Here is a 16253-nt window from a genome sequence, read left to right as displayed (position 1 = left end):
CCACCACCACCACCACCACCACCACCACCACCACCACCACCACCACCACCACAACAACAACAACAACAATTAAATGGTGCTAAATCCAAGCATCTTTTTGTTTTAATTAATTGATTGATTATTATTATTTTTTTTTTTTGGTGTCAGGGTCTCACCATGTAGTCTCGTCTGGTCTTGAACTCACAGAAATCTACTTGATTCTTCCTCCAGAGCAGAGATTAAAGAGCCACACCAAGCTCCAAGTGCCTTTTTTTTTTGAGAAAAAGAAAAAACTTGTTTATATTGCTTCTAAAAGTGTTTTGACCGTATGCAGTACATGCATGTCTGGACTCTGATCCTCCGGAACTGGGTGCATTCTCGCCTGGCATCTGAGCTCCTGGAACTGGAGTTACGGATGGTTATGGACTACCGTATGCTGGGATCTTCTGCAAGATAAGAAAGGCTCTTATCCACTGAGCCATTTCTCCAGTCCCACCATAAGAGGAACTTTTAAGATCGTCACCACAACAGATGGATGGTCCGTTACAAGGAAGGTACTTTGAAAGCGGTGTGAGTTTATATAGAAAACCGTCCCTTCCCTATACTGACTAGAAACTATTGTACTTTCTTCTTTATGCTTGTGACTGGCTGATGCTAGCAAGGGTCCCCTGACAGTCATTTCCTCCATCCATTGCATAGAACTTTCCTATGGCCTTCAGCATGCGGGCTTACTTCCTTCAGTTTGACTTGGTCCTGTGTTGGGGCTTGTCTGTTCCCTTGGCTACAAGAGGCAAGGAATCAGGGCTGGGGGCTGGAACATGTGCGGAGCAGCAAGGCTGTGGTTGGCTGTCAGCTGTCTGGGAATCAGATGGTCCTGGTCTTCTGCCCACTGCCCACACGCTGTTGGAGTTGGCAGAACCAAGCAAGTGGGCTGGTCCCCTGAAGGGATGATGGAAAAGATTTTTAGTCAAGAGATAATGTGTGGGGCTGTAGACATGGCTCAGAGGTTAAGAGCACTTGCTACTGTTGCAGAGGACAAACTATGTACACTGAGAATTCCAGCATTCACACGGTGGTTCAAAACCACCCATCACTCCAGTTCCAGGATGTCCAGGACCCTCTTCTGACTGCGATGGGCTCTAAGCATGTACAAGGTACATAAACTTAGATGCAGGTAAACACTCACATATTCGATAAAATAAATAAATCTAATTTTTAAAAACTCTAACAGAAAAAAAAAGATATTTTACCAGCTTGCAAACTAAAAAGTACATGACTCTAAGTACGTTCTTTCTTTCTGTCTTCACTTCTTCCTTGCCTCCGTCCTCACCTTCCCCCACCATACCTTCTTCTGTTTCCCTGTCTGTCTGTCTTTCCTTTTTAGGGCAGATCTTGTTATGAAGCTGGGAACTTTCTATTCTCCTGCCCTAGCCTCTTCACTGCTGGGACAACAGAAATGTGCCACCACACCTGGCTTAGAGTGCACCCTAATACTTGAAAATCATTTTTTATTCCCCAAGATTTTCTTGAGCTGGTGTAATAAGGTTTTAGAACATTCCAGCTTTTTTTTTTTACTTTTATGTGCGTATGTGTGGTATTCTTATGCATATATGCATGTTTGTATGTGTGTGCGTGCCTGTGAACATTTGTGCATACATGTGGAGTTCAGAGGTTGTATTATCATCATCTTTCCTTCTACCTCATTCATTCATGAAGGCAAGGTCTCTCAATCAAACCCAGAACTCACTGATTGGGCTAGTCTGCTAGCCATCTTGCTCTGTGATCCCGTCTCTGCTTCCCAAGGCTGGAATTTCGGGAAGGCTATTAATCCACCCAGTATTTATGTGAATTCTTATGCTTGCATGTCAAGTACTGTAACCACTGTGCTGTCTCTCCAGATTCCTTCCAGTTAATTCTAACAAATAGATCATCAGGTTTGGGAAGCAAATAGCAAGAGTGATGTTGAAAGCAAAGTTTGTTCCCAGCTTCCTCTGCTCCACTGCCCCAGTTTCCCACGTTTTGTTAAAGATACCACTTAACTCATTTGGGACTGTAGAATTAGGTGCCAGAGTTTCTCTGCTCAACAGTGTTTCATCTGAACAGAGCTGGCTATTAAAGTTCCCGGGGTGGGCTTGCCTCTCTATTCCATAATCCCTACTCTTCCCTGGCTTAATCATTCCATGTTAATTTCTTTGCTCATGGGTGCACATACATGCATGCCCACACCTACATATGCACACACATCTGCATGTGCACACGCACATACTCATATGTTTTAGCTATTCAGAATCCATTGCTGTCTGAGCTGCATAAATCCCAGTGATGTCCTTGAGACTGCAAGGAGTCTCAGTGTCCTCCTTCCCCTGCAGACCCTGCTATGCCTGTCCCCTGCATCCTCGAGGCTCTCTCCCTGTGTGCACTCAGAGCCCTCTTTACAAGAATATACCCAGGATCGAGCAAAGGGAACCCACTCTGCAGATCCAATCATGCCTGTCCCAGAGCAAACAGGCGAACACTGGCAGAGCTGGGGTAGAGGCCACCAAGCCTCTGCCCAGGTGCCTTTCATCCAGATTCTGAGGGTGTGCTTAGGGGGTTCTTTGCCCACTTCCCCAGCCTCCCCTCATTGCTGATTATGGGGAGTCACAGGTCCTAGTGCTTTCCCTGGCATTTAGCCAGCCCAGCTGGCCTTGAACAAATAAATGATCCCCGATGTTTCTAGAAGGGCTTGAGGAGGAAATACAGCCACGGGTGTGAGAGGGAAGATGGCTCCCATAGGCCAGTTCCGGAGCCAGTGGCCTGCTGGCTTCAGCACCTACAGGACCTTCACTTAGGAAGCAACACATGGCAAGGGCAGAGGGGGACAAAGGGGAACCCACCAGATGGTAAAGGTCAGAGGCCATTGGTCATGAGGGATACTTTAGGAAGACTCTGGTAATTGAGTTTTGGCAGAATGAGGAGATTCTACCTTGACAAGAGATTTAGGGAGAGAAACGGATGAAAAGAGGGGATTGTTTGGCTAAGCTTCAGCTCCACGGGGGCCTCTGCTGTCAGTGTGTCCCCTGCTCTAGGGGAAGACAAAGAAGGGTGTGTATGCTCGGCTGGCTGTGAGTCTTCTTTGCTGTGTGGAGCTCTGCCTTTAGGAACCTGGGTGATTTTCATTGTTGGTTCTGTTCCGCACTGATGTGACTCCTGATTCCAACCCTTGCCTGGTGCTCCGGCTGACCTCAGATGTGGACACCGGACATGTGAATTATCTCAAATCCTTCCATCCTAGATTATGATGTCCCCAAAGCCTGGGGTGGAATCTTGGTGTCAATGAACCCATAGGTGGTACATGCTGGTCAAGGCACTGGTTTAGACGCTCGTGGACCTTGAAACACCACCAGCTGCCACAGCAGGGACACTGTTATCTAACAATGCTTGGGAACTTCTTAGGAGCCTGGATGCAATGCAGACAAACGTACTCTGGACTCAGCACATCATGTGTCAGCCCCTCCCCCACCCCCACATGCTCAGAGGCAAGAGAGTAATTTAGCTGGGCATCCGGTTATGGGTCCATTCTCTTTGCTGCTGTGCCCCGGCAGTCTTGAATACACTGTCACACCTTTCTGGAGAGTGGGAAGATGGCCTCTGGAATTCTTAGCAGTTCCTATGGGAAAGTCCCAAATCCAGTACCCAGAAACCCTTGAGCAGGTTCAGCTCAGGATGCTAACAGAAATAGTGATGCTCAGAAGTAAGAAGGCAGGATTATGGGTAAAGAAAGAAGGCAAGGGAGGTGACTCAGTCATCAAAACACTTGCTATGGAAGTTTGAAGACCTAGAATCCATCTCTAGAACCCATAACATGCACACACACACACACACACACACACACTTTACTTACACACATATATATTACATATGTAAAATGTGTGTGTAAGGCCAGGTGTGGTGGCCATGCACCTATAACTCCAGTACAGTGGAGACAGAGCGCGCTGGGTCTCTGGGGCTCTCTGGGGCCATTGTAGCCTGCTTGTCAAGTTCTAAGCCAATAAGAGACACTACTGTCTCAGTTAACAAGATGAGCAGCACCTCAGGAACCAAGGTGGTCCTGTGGTTGCCTCACACAGTTTTGTGCATGTACACACACACACACACACACACACACATCCCTAAAGAATAAGGGAAAGAAAAGTCAAGGCAGACGGGACTTGCTCGTTTGCTTTTTAATGATGGATCTGTCTACCTGACGAACTCAATAAATTCTCCCCAAGGTCAGAGGAAAGGGGAAATGAAAAACAGGACAGATAAGACAGACAACAACAGTCAAAATATTTTTAACAGGATGCTCAGGAAGACAGCAGAGGGTGACAGAAGAGAATCTGGTCTTCTGTCCCAAACCTCTGGTAGCAGGCAAGAGGGAAGAGTTACAGCCTACATCTCCATGGGAGATGGAGACTTTTTTCAGAGACTGCAAATGTAAGGACATACATATCTACTCGCTGACCGGTCCTCATGATGTGTCCTTCATGGTCAACTTTCAAACTGCGCGGGGAGTGTGTGGGAAGTAAGGACAGAGTGGAGCCAGCGGCACCGCTGAAGCTAAGAGAGGAGAGATCCCACCAGTATATCAGACACCAGTGGATCAGGGAAGCTGGAGCGCAGGCTTGGCGGCCTTCTAACTGATGATGATGCCGGGAGCCCGGGGATGTTCGGAGTCCCTGTGGCAGGAGTCTGTTCAAGCAACTGCCCCTTCATTGTGTCCTCTCATCTTTGTGACACAGCTTTCGCTGAGAGCCTGTTGTGTCCCAGGCACCTGACTTTGGGCAAGCCCTTCTGCTCTGTGGGAGACTAGGAGGAAGAAGAGAGATGCTTCCAAATGAAACATCACACTGATGTTTGTCAGATAATGCCAAAGGCCACAGATCCATTGCCATGGAATCCTGAGAGGAAATGGCTGGGATACAAAACTCGGTTTCTTATCAAGATAGTTCAGATAAGAAACTATAAAAATGTCAACCACCAGTGTACCGCCCCAAATGAAAAATATTCCGCAGAAAATACCCCAGCCAAGTCAACAAAACAGACTGAACAAGGTGGAGGACGCCAGGCCCAGCACTGATGGCTGATGACAGGCGTGAACCTGGTGTTGACCGGACTCACATTTTCAACGTCGGTAGTGCCCGCCACTGTTGCCAGTACCACGGACAGGTTCCTTCCTTTCCCACAAGACTGGCAGCAAGCCTGAACCCACTAGGTGAAACAAGACAGTCCCTGGGTCACTGCTGAGGCTTGGCACATGATTGAACCTGGCCAGTGAAATATCATGGAGTCTTGGGAAGCTTCTGGGGAAGAAATTTTCCCTTCTGACAGAGAGAATCCCGAGGCAACCTTTTCTCCTTCCTTGCCTCTGGATGAGATGTATGTAGTTTCAGCATCCATTTTGTGACCATGAGGAGGGGACTGTCAGCTTTGGGGTGGAGGATGGGCTCAAGAGGGTACCGAGCTAGATTGCTGGGGTGTATGGAGTTCATTGGAAGAATTATTAACATGGTGAACAGCTAGAGAGACAATAGTACTGTAGGAACTGTGAGAAGAGTCCAGGCCTTGTCACTGAGACAGACAGCATGGCGGGGTCTCTGAGGAAAGAAATCAGAGTCCGCAGCAGAAACAGGAGTCTCTCCTTATAGCTGCTTCCTGAAGATCAGGACAGATCTCGGATTCCCAGGCTGGAGGCAGGAAACCCAGGCTCAGATTCCCAGGGTAGATCTTGGATTCCCAGGCTGGAGAGCAGAAGGTGTGGCCTCTGATGCCCCTTGGAAGTACAATCATTTCCCAGGGAGGGCCCTGTTAGCAAGGGGCTTCCTCGCATGTCTCAGGAGGGTGCCTGGTGATGGGAGGGGAGTCTAGAGGGATTTTTTTTAACATCACATTTTCACAACCAGGAAGACTCTTGGGAGCTGTCCACCCTGCAGTGGGCATTGGATTACTGCTGAACCATCCCTCCTCTTCTCTCTCCCTCTCCCTCTCCCTCTCCTCTCTCTCCCTCCCTCCCTCCCCTCCCTCCCTCCTTCCCCCCCCCCCACCCTAAATGTGCTTGTGTGGAGGGTAGAGAGAATATTTGCAAATATGTAGACGCCACCTTGGTGTCTTCTTCAGTCTTTTTTTCAAGGTGTCCCATTAGCCTGGATCTTACCAATCCCAGTAGACTGACTAGCCAGTGAGCTCCAGGAATCCTCTGTCTCCATTCTCCTAGAGCTGGGATTACATCAGGCAGACACCACCGTGCCTGACTTTCTATGGTGCTGGAGATCAAACTTGGGTCTTTGTGCTTTTCCAATAAACATTTCACCCACCGAGCCATCTCTCAGCCTACTCCCGCCATCTTTTCTGTGTGGTATGACTAAATGCCCTTAATGTCTGAGACACTGAAGAAAACTCTCAAAAGAAAATACGTGATAAGCCATGTGTCGTGGCACACACCTGTATTTCCCAGGACATGTAATCAATCTCGTATGAATTTTAGGAGAGCCCAGAGTCTGTGGTGCTGGGATAAATCTAGGGCCTCACGCATTGTAGGCAAGGACTCTACCAACTGAGCTACGTCCCCATCCCTAGGTCTTCTCTAAGATTAGCTTAATACTATTGTGCTTGTATGTGCACACGTGGGACTGTGGAGGTCAAAGGAGAACTGTGGAACTACCTCTGTCGCTCCACCTGTATGTGGGGCCCAGGGGATCAAGCTCAGGTCCTCAGGCTTCTGTAGCAAGCACCTTTATTCTCTGAACCATCTTGCAGGCTCCAGCTCTCTTTGTAATGTGAAAATCTGACCAGAGGATTTTAAGAAACATGCCTAGTGAAAATCATAACAGGCAAGAGAAAATATATCATAAAGTCATCTGGGGTGGGTATGAGAGCTATGAAGAAAAATTGCAGCAAATCAGAAAATAATTATCTCCCTTTCTTTGTAGTACTGAGCTGAACTTCCAGCCCTGGAAAGCAATCCTTAAGCAAGATTAGTTTGGTTAAAAGTGTTAGAAATAGAAGAACCATAGGGATACACTGTGCCATTCTTCCTGGTGTCTTGTGCTCCACTAAAGAACACTTCCTGTTTCCTGTGCCCGCCTCAATCTCCTCCCACAGGAAGCCAAATCTGCCCATGTGACTTTCTTTGACCATCCATATTAGAGTCTGCCATGTTGGACTTTGTCTAGCAGAGCATCAAGAGAGCATGGGGATCAAAGACAAACCCCTCACTCCTGAACTCAGCCTACCCATGGAACTGGACTTCAAGCCTGCCAACCGCAGAGCTGTGAGAAACCATAAAAATGTTAGTTTCAAAGTCCTAATTCTCAGTGTGGCTTACACACAGTCACAAATGAGGGATAGACTGAAAACTGGTGCTCCTTACTGCCACTGCTCCTACAAAGGGAAGGAAACAGTAAAGTTACCATGAAGTTCACCAATCCAATTCCACTAATTTAATACACACAGCTCAAAACGGTCTGTTCTATAAACACAAGCACATTTCTTTGAAGACTTTTTAGAAGATTAAAGAGAAGTAAGTGCTCATGGCTTATTGAATAGAGTTATTTGCCACTCAGTCTGCCCACTTGAGTTTAATCTCTGGGACCCACATGGCAAAAGGAGAGTTTCCTGCTGACTTCCCATGTCCACATGTATCCGAACATGTAAACCACACAGAGAGACAAACAAATATTTATTTGTTTGTCAAATAAAATCCAGAACTAAATTTGGATTATTACTAGACAAGTTCTCAGTTAATGGATTTTTATTTTATTAAAACACTAGGAGAGGTTGTGATAGAGGCCAGTAAGGATGCGGACTTAGCCACTATTACACTATGTTTTCCAAATAATTTGATTTTGTTTTTCCCGAGACAGGGTTTCTCTGTGTAGCCCTGGCTGTCCTGGAACTCACTCTGTAGACCAGACTGGCCTCGAACTCAGAAATCTGCCTGCCTCTGCCTCCCAGAGTGCTGGGATTACAGGTGTGCACCACCACACCCGGCGCAATAATTTGATTTGTTGATGACACCCTTTTGCTGAATCTACCTTCCTCCTTCCTTTCCCTGATGATTTGGAAATAATATCTTCATTACACTTATATTTGCTTTTTTGCTAATTCACCCCAAACTTCTATTGCCTTACTGTTTTAACTTCATAATTTGGTTATAGTTATTTTTCCCTGCAGAAAACTTTTCCCAATTAATATTCCAACAGTGGTCCAGATTCATAGAAATTATTACTTCTTGGGTCAAACACATTGTGTTAATTAGTCTTAATTATCAGCATGACAGAGGTAGAATTACCTGGAGAGGGAGCCTTAATGAGGTATTGTCTAGATCAGGTTGGCCTCTGGGCTTGTCTGTAGGGACTGCCTTGATTACACTGAGATGGTGATCCACCCACTTTGGGCGACACCATTCCCTTGCAGGGAATCCCGGACCGTGTAAGAGAAAGTGAGTTGAGCGCCAGTATGCATGCATTTGTTGCTCTTTTCCCTGACTGCCAGTGTCATGTGATCAGCTGTCCTGCTGCCTTGACTTGGTTGCCAAGATGGACTGCCTTGAGCCGTGAGTTACAGTGAACCTTTCTCTCCAAAGTTACTTGTGTCAGGGTATTTTATTATAGCAGTAGCAGAGAAACCATCCTGGAGAATATGAAAAAGACTATGAATTGCTGTCCTTGTTTCCCTACATCTGCATTTAGATTTGTGTCTTAATCTCTATAAAAATACAGATTATTTTTATCAGTAATAAAAGGCTCTTTGACACTCATAGTGATGACCCTTAAAATATGTTTATCCATATTTTAACCACAGAACCCTTTAAAGTAACCACAGAACCTTTTCTTTTCTCGTGGAGGCTGGAGGGAAAGTTTTCACTTTGTGGTTCAGGCTGGTCTTGAACTCACACTGTAGTCCAGGTTGACCTTCAACTCATATTGTAACCCAGGTTTGCCTCAAACTCACTATCTTCTGTCCACTGCTTCCCAAGTGAGAGGGTTGTATGTGTACATGGCCATGCCCAGCCATAACTTTACATTTCATTCCCTAATATAAAAAAATAATCTCAGTGACTATTTATGATACATATCTAAAAAAATGTATCTTGTGGTCACATTCTGTCTTTCCCCGTAAATGTGTTAATGTATGTACACAGATGAATACAAGGTTATAAATATACCAAAAATGTGGACAGATTGAATGACTGAATTCTTCATTTTGATTTTCCTTATTTAATTTTCTGTGGTAAGCATCTCTTACTTTTGCAAGAATTTTTGTTTCAGAAGGAAGGGTGTTGAGGGTGGTGGGCCGGTTTGAGTTTCAGGGAGTGACGGGGGAGAGGGTTTCTTCTTTTGTAGACTTACAGGGGGTCCTGAGCTCAGGGGGAAGCTAAGCTCGGGTGTCAGCCATTGGCACTGCTGTCCCAGCAGGGCAGGGATTTGAGACTGCTGAGGCCACCTCACTCTGCACACAGGAGCCTCAGTGTGAGCCGGGGCTGGGATGGTCAGTCATGCTGAAAGCTGGAACAAGAGCCCTGTGTCTGCCAGTGTCCGGCACAAAGGACAGAGGTCCCTTGTTTACTTTGGATTAGAAACGTTAAAATGAAAGAAAAAACATTTGAGTTTCCCCTCTTTTTAGTTTCCTACAAAACAAATTATCATGAGTCGGGGAAGTTTTTGGCATCTTGTACAAATAAAAATCAATCAGACCCGATGGCCGAGGGAGCCGTAGAGAGCCTCCCTTGTTTACGGTTTGCTTTAGATTTAAGGCTTAAAGGTTAAGAAGTAAAAAGGACTAAAGAGGCCCCTGAATTGCTCATTCATTTCCCAGGAAGTGGGGCATTCCCAGCCCATTGGTCAGCTGGGCCAAGTAACCTTTGACCTTTTGCAATAAGTTCCCTGTGGGCCGAAGCAACACATTATCATGGTCACCCCCTCGTGCTCCCTCCCTGTCGGCACTCCAGGCTCCCACACACTGGGATGGGTGATGTCAATCAAATACCTTCTTGGATGATTGGGCCTGCCGTGGGACATAGGACACAGCAGTTCATAAATCACAAAGGTCAAAATGGTCCTATGTTGAAAGACTGCCTGAGACTCAGGGGAATGAGGCCTTGAAGACCTCTGTAGCAGGGTCCAAACGGTGCATGAGAGCCTGAAGTAAGACCACAGTTCTGCACCAATGACCAGGAAAATGCTCTGAACCTCTCTTTGGGCAGTTCACTTACCTGCAAAATGAGGGGCACTGTTGTAACCAGCACAGAGTCACTGTGAAGACTCCAGGAGATGGTGGGAGTCAAAGGTTCTAAGTTCCAGCCTGTCACAGGAAACAGTGCATCTCCATGGAGTGCTTAGTTTAGGAAGATGGGCTAGCCCAGTGCACACATAGGCACTGCACTATGGGAGCTCATCAGGCAGACTTCTGTCTTGTGCTGGCTTGTTTTTGAGCTGTTCTCAAGACACTAGGGGCTTCTGTGGCATTAGGAATGGAAGTGTTGGGGGTGGGGACTAGTCCTCCACGTCTGATGATGCCTGGCATCTGAAACTCCTACACTGAGGGGTGGCTACCTGAAATGAGAAATGGATGCCCTTGGCAGGGGCCTGGTGTGCTCATCAGCGGGCAAGAACAGGAGAGTCGACATTAATTTAGATCCATTTCGTTATTTCTGCCACCCTCACTGATGCTGACCTCATTGCAGACAATATGTACAGGGTTAGGTAGTTCAGACTGAAAACTAATTTCCCGTGTGCACTTGTCTGGATGAAGGGATGCCCAGAGAGCTGGTGTGACGCTCAGGGCTGTCAACAGACAGAGTCTAGAATCACTTGGAGAGATGGGCTTCTGGGCATGCCTGTGGGGAATTATCTTATGTTAAAGAAGGTGGGAAGATCCACCCACTGCTCTACAAATAGAGACAGGGAGCAGGGGAGCAGCAGCACTTGTCGCCCGCCCTCTGCTTCCTGAGTAGATGTGCTGCTTCAGGCTCCCGCTGCCTTCATGTTCCCTCTTGACAGATTGAACCCTTGCATTATGAGCTGCTTTAAGCCTCTCCTTGCTTAAGTGGCTTTTGTCAGAGTATTTTATCAAAACAATATAAAAATAAACTCTAAGGCTGGTAAAGTCGTTGAGGAACAGCCCCATGTGTATGTATTGGGAGAGTGTGGTTGAAGAGTGTAGCTTTGGGATGGGGGAAAGTGAGTTGAGATCAACTTAAGCAGTATGGGTAAAATTAATCCATCGAGGGTCTGGTCAGAATAAAAATGGTGGAGGAGGCTGGGGACGTAGTGCAGGTGGTGGAGCACTCGCCTAGCATGCACAAAGCCTTGCTTTAATCACCAGCACTGCATAAACCAGGCGTGGCGTTGCCCACCTGCCACGTTAGCACTTACATAGGTAGTCCAAAAGGACTAGAAGTTCCAGGTCATCGTTGATTATTTAGTGAGTTTGAAGCCAGCTTGGGCTTCATGAGACCAAAGACAACTCTGAAGAGATGGCTTGGAGGCTCAGAGTGCTTGCTGCTCTTGCAGAGGACCCAAGCTCATTCCCCAACACTCACATCCACCTGTCACTCCCCCTCCAGGGCCTCTAGCACCTTCTTCTAGCCTCTGAGGGTACCTCCAGGTATGGGCACATACACACATACACTCACACACATCCTGAGAACAACAAAAATAGGAATTGGAAAGATGGATCAGAGGTTAAGAGTACTTGCTCTTCTTGCAAAGGACCTGCCTTTGGTTTTCGGCAGTTCGCGACCATCTAGAACTCTGTTCTCCAATGTCCTCTTCTGGCCTCCGTGGAGCCTTGCAGTGAGCACATGGCACACTGACATGCATTCAGGAAAAACACTCATGCACATTTCTTTTAAAAGCAAGCAAACAACAAAAGGTAAAGGGATTGCTTCCATGTGAGCTGGTACACCCATCTCCTGGCCTCGGTCATTACTGTGCCTGCTTCTCAGGTCTTTCATTTTGAACAGGGAGTCTACCCATAGTTCTTAAGTCTTTGGCTCAGAGCAGAACTCAAAGCATTTTCGGCACTGTTTCTTGGGCCTCCTCTCAGTTTCACTAGGATGACACCACTGACTTTCCTGGCCTCCAGCTGCAGATGCCCAGAACTGGTACTTCTTAGCCTCCATGGTGGTATGTAATTTAAATTGGCTATAACTACAGTGACATTTTTGCCAACTTCCTCTTCTTCCTTCTTCCCCTCCTTCTCCCCTTCTTCCCCCTTCTCCTCCTCCCCTTCTCTTTCTCCTCCTCTTCTTATATTAAAGACAGGTTTATTGGGAAGCTGCACTGGGGGCGGGGGTGGGGGGGGCAGGTTCACTGGCTCCAAGGACCAAGGTCAGGGAAATCACTATGAGAAAGGGGGCAGGGGTAGAGGGAAGAGAGAAAGGGGTGTCACATGCAGAGAGGGAGTGGGGGGGGAGTTAGCCTTATTCTTCTATGAAAAGAGTTTTGTTCTTTTTAACTGTATATATGTAATGTGTATTTGTATGTGGATCTGCGCCTGTGAGTGTAGTACACAAGGAGGCCAGAAGAGGGTGTCAAGACCCCCAAAGCTGGAGTCACTGGTGGTCATGAGCTGTCCAGCGAGGGTTCTGGATACCACACTCAGGTCCTAGGGAAGAGCAGCACATGTTCTTAACTGCTGAGCCATCTCTCCAGCCCCTTGAGTTCTTTTTGTGAGTGTGCGTGTGTTTATGTCTGTGTGAATGTGTTTGTGATGTGTGTGTGTGTGTATGTGTGTGTGTGCATGTGTGCGATTGTGTGCACGTGTGTGTGTATGTGTGTGTGAGAGAGAGACAGAGAGAGAGAGAGAGAGAGAGAGAGAGAGAGAGAGAGAGAGAGAGAGAAGAAAGAGACATATATATACACACACAGAGAGACAGAGACATGGAGAGAGAGGGGTCAGGCATCAATTTCAGCTGTGGCCAGGAGCTGTCCACCTTGTTTTTGGAGATCGGCCCTTGGGTCTGGAGCTTGTTAGTTCAGATAGCCTGGCTAGTTGGCAAATGCTGGAGATCCATGTGTCTCTGTCTCCCCAGTGCTAGGGTTAGGGACTGAGGCCACCACCCCGAGCTTCATAAGTGGGATCTGAGAACTGGCGTGTGGTCTTCGTGTTTACCTGGTCAGCGTTTCACCTGCTGAACTGTCTCCAGGCTGGCTCTTTGACCTCTTGGTCCACAGGTATTTTAGGCTGCCTTTTATTTCTTGTCCTCAGACGCCTGGACTCTGGGATCTTTAGGAACCTTTCCTTGTAAACATTTGTACAAACTTGGTTGGCCTATTTGCAAATCTAGCAGAGGCTACTCAGCATAATCCAATTTTTGTCATGACACAGCATTCACTGGGACTGCACCTGAGAGCTGAGAAAATTGTGTCTGCCCAGGCTCCACTTAAATATCGATGGAGATCTGGCAGCTGATGGCCACGGCCAAGTGCCCATGCCAACTTCTATCAGTTAAGCAACCTGTTTCTCCAGTTGGACAGGACAGGATAGTGGAATTCCCCTGGATGGGGACAATCCCTCGGGATGGCCGCTGGATCACACTGAGGGAGATAATACAAATTCCCCTCCCCTGCTTACAAAGAGCTTCCGAAGGCTCACTGGCCTCATGTGATTTTACATCAGTGCAGTGGGAGGAAGCCATTATGATCTCCATTTTATAGATATGAACTGAGATCTGGAGCCAATGGATGAGTTGTCTAAGGTCCCACAGCTGTAAAGTGTCAGAGCAAGGTTTGGAAACCTGGGATTACAGGGGTTCATGTAGTGTGGGTTCGGGAAACTTCTCTCACTCCTGCCATACCTGCCTCCAGCTCATCGAAAGGCAGGGATCCTCGCCAGGGTGAGGGGGGATGGATACACTGTCCTGTGATATGTCATCTCTGAGCCTCTGGGCTCAGTGCAGCCCCAAGCCCCTGATGCTGCAGATGAGCCTGGTGCGTTATACTTTCTCCAAAAGAGAAGACTCCCCATCACTTACAGAGGATAGCAGGCGGGAAGCATGGCCACGGTTTAATGGAAACATCAGGAAACAAGTTAGCCAGGGATGGTGGCTCCCGCCTGTGATGAAGGAGTTAGGGGCAAACAGTGGGACTGGCAGAGAGCGAATGGATCTTGGCACAAGGTATAACAGATGTCGCAGTGAAGGCTGTGAACCACGCAAGGCCTGTTGTACCATTTGTTAGGCTCAAGCTGGTTATGCGCTGTTAAGTTTCCTGTTTTAAAAGAATGGTGTGTGCATGCACATGTGTCCCTGAACATGTGTGCATGTACTTGTGTGTACACATTTGCTTGTATATGTTTCTATATGTGTGTTTACATGTGCATGTATGTATGTGTGTAGGAGGCATGGAGGTCTTTGTGCTCGAAGATAAACATGAGAGAAGTCTGGAGTGTTAACCACACAGGATTGTTCCTTCAAGGAAAGGAATGCAAAACCTGCTATCTACCCAGAATGCTGGCAGAGGACATGTGTGTTAGCACGGTGACCTTTGCATTATCTCTGTGACCAGAGACTTTTCCTGCACTGAACCTTCCCCGAGAATCTAATTGTAAAGTTGTTTTTCTCAGTATATAGAAGCTATCTTTGTGGACTTTGCAGAGTTTCAACTAACCTGTATTTAGATTACTTTATTCCCCAAGAAAACTTATGTATGTATTTATTTATTTTGTATTTATTATGTCAAGATTATGCTTTATTGTACACACAGGAGTGAGTTATCATCATGGAAGTTTTCACCTAATTGTGCTGTGTTTAAATATGCCTAAAATACACTACTCAGGGTTGGGGTGCCCAAATTTGCACCAACACTCACTGCTAAATGTTGTTGAACCAAAATGCCTCCTTGCCTCGCACACGTGCTCTGTCTGCAGGACTATGTGCATGTGTGTGTGTTCACTCGTGTATGCACACATGCACACCTGTTTGTGTTTGTGGAGCCAAGGGCTTACCCTTAGCTGCGGCTCCTCAAGAGCCTTCCTCCTGGGACTCAGGATCTTTCCTGCTACCTGGAGCGCACCAAGTGGGCTGACTAGCAAGCCCCAGGGATCCAGCAGCCTCCACCTCCCTGGCGCTGGGATTTAATGTGGGTCTGGGAATTGAACTCAGGTCCCCCAGAACACGAGAGAAGCATTTTACCAATTTAACTTCTTTCCTGCCCCAAGCTTTCTGATTGTTTTGCATTTTTATTGTGAAAAGAAATCTGGTTTCATCTACATTTTTAAAAACTTGGAGGAGGGGTGAGAGAAGGGGGGAAGAGGAAGGGGAGGAGGGAGTGTGAGAAGGGGGAGGAGGAAGGGGAGGAGGGAGTGACAGAGGGGGGAGGGGGAAGGGAAGGAGGGTGTGAGAGATGGGGAGAGGGAAGGGGAGGAGGGAGTGAGAGAAGAGGGAGGAGGAAGGGGAGGAGGGGGTAAGAGAAGAGGGAGGAGGAAGGGGAGGAGGGAGTGAGAGAATGGACCGGATGGCTTTCCTGTAACCATGATAAGGGGAAAAGGCAAGAGGAGGGCTGGGAGCACTGGTGACTAAGAGATGAGGAATGGGGAGAATCCTCCGGAAGGATCTGTGTGTGCTCACCAGGGATGGCAACACGGGGCATGTTCTTGCACGGTCAGTGTTGATGACTGAATTGAAAGAATTCAGTACAGAGGATTCTGGAACATGATTAATGATTTATTCTTGGAGTCAGGCTGAACAACAGGGTTCTCTGTGGAGCTGGTGAGGGTGCCCACTCACATCAGGATCACTTGCTAGGTCTTTTCATCCTTTCAAGTGTCTGAACTATTAGGAAACAATCATCCCTTGAGGCCATGGGAGTTGTAGACTTCGTGAGAAGGAGAAAGCTATGGCTGAGACCACAGAGATTTGCTCATCCTGGGGTCCCCACTCCACAGTGCCATGTGCTGCAGTAGCCCTGGACGGACGCGGCCGATGTACTGCGGAGTTCAGACATGAAGCCCAGGGACCTTCAGTGGGGGGCCACTATGGCTAAGCTTGGAATGAGGGCAAGGGGCTCCTGAAGACAGGACAGTAGGGATAGTAGTAAGAGCCAAAGTGAAAGCCACACAGCCAGAGGGGAAGGCTCGACTCCACAACATGGACTCATTAACTGTGGGTGATACCGACTACCTGAGACAACTTTCTCACGAATTTGATCTAGAAGGTGGTTGATTCACTCATGGAATGAATTAATTCATATTTAGAGAGGTCCTTGCACCTCCAGACATCCCTGACGACATCATGAATCCACACCAGCCTG

The sequence above is a fragment of the Apodemus sylvaticus genome, chromosome 2 (assembly GCF_947179515.1).
Source record: "Apodemus sylvaticus chromosome 2, mApoSyl1.1, whole genome shotgun sequence".
NCBI lineage: Eukaryota > Metazoa > Chordata > Mammalia > Rodentia > Muridae > Apodemus > Apodemus sylvaticus.
Note: the sequence above shows the minus strand (reverse complement) of the source record.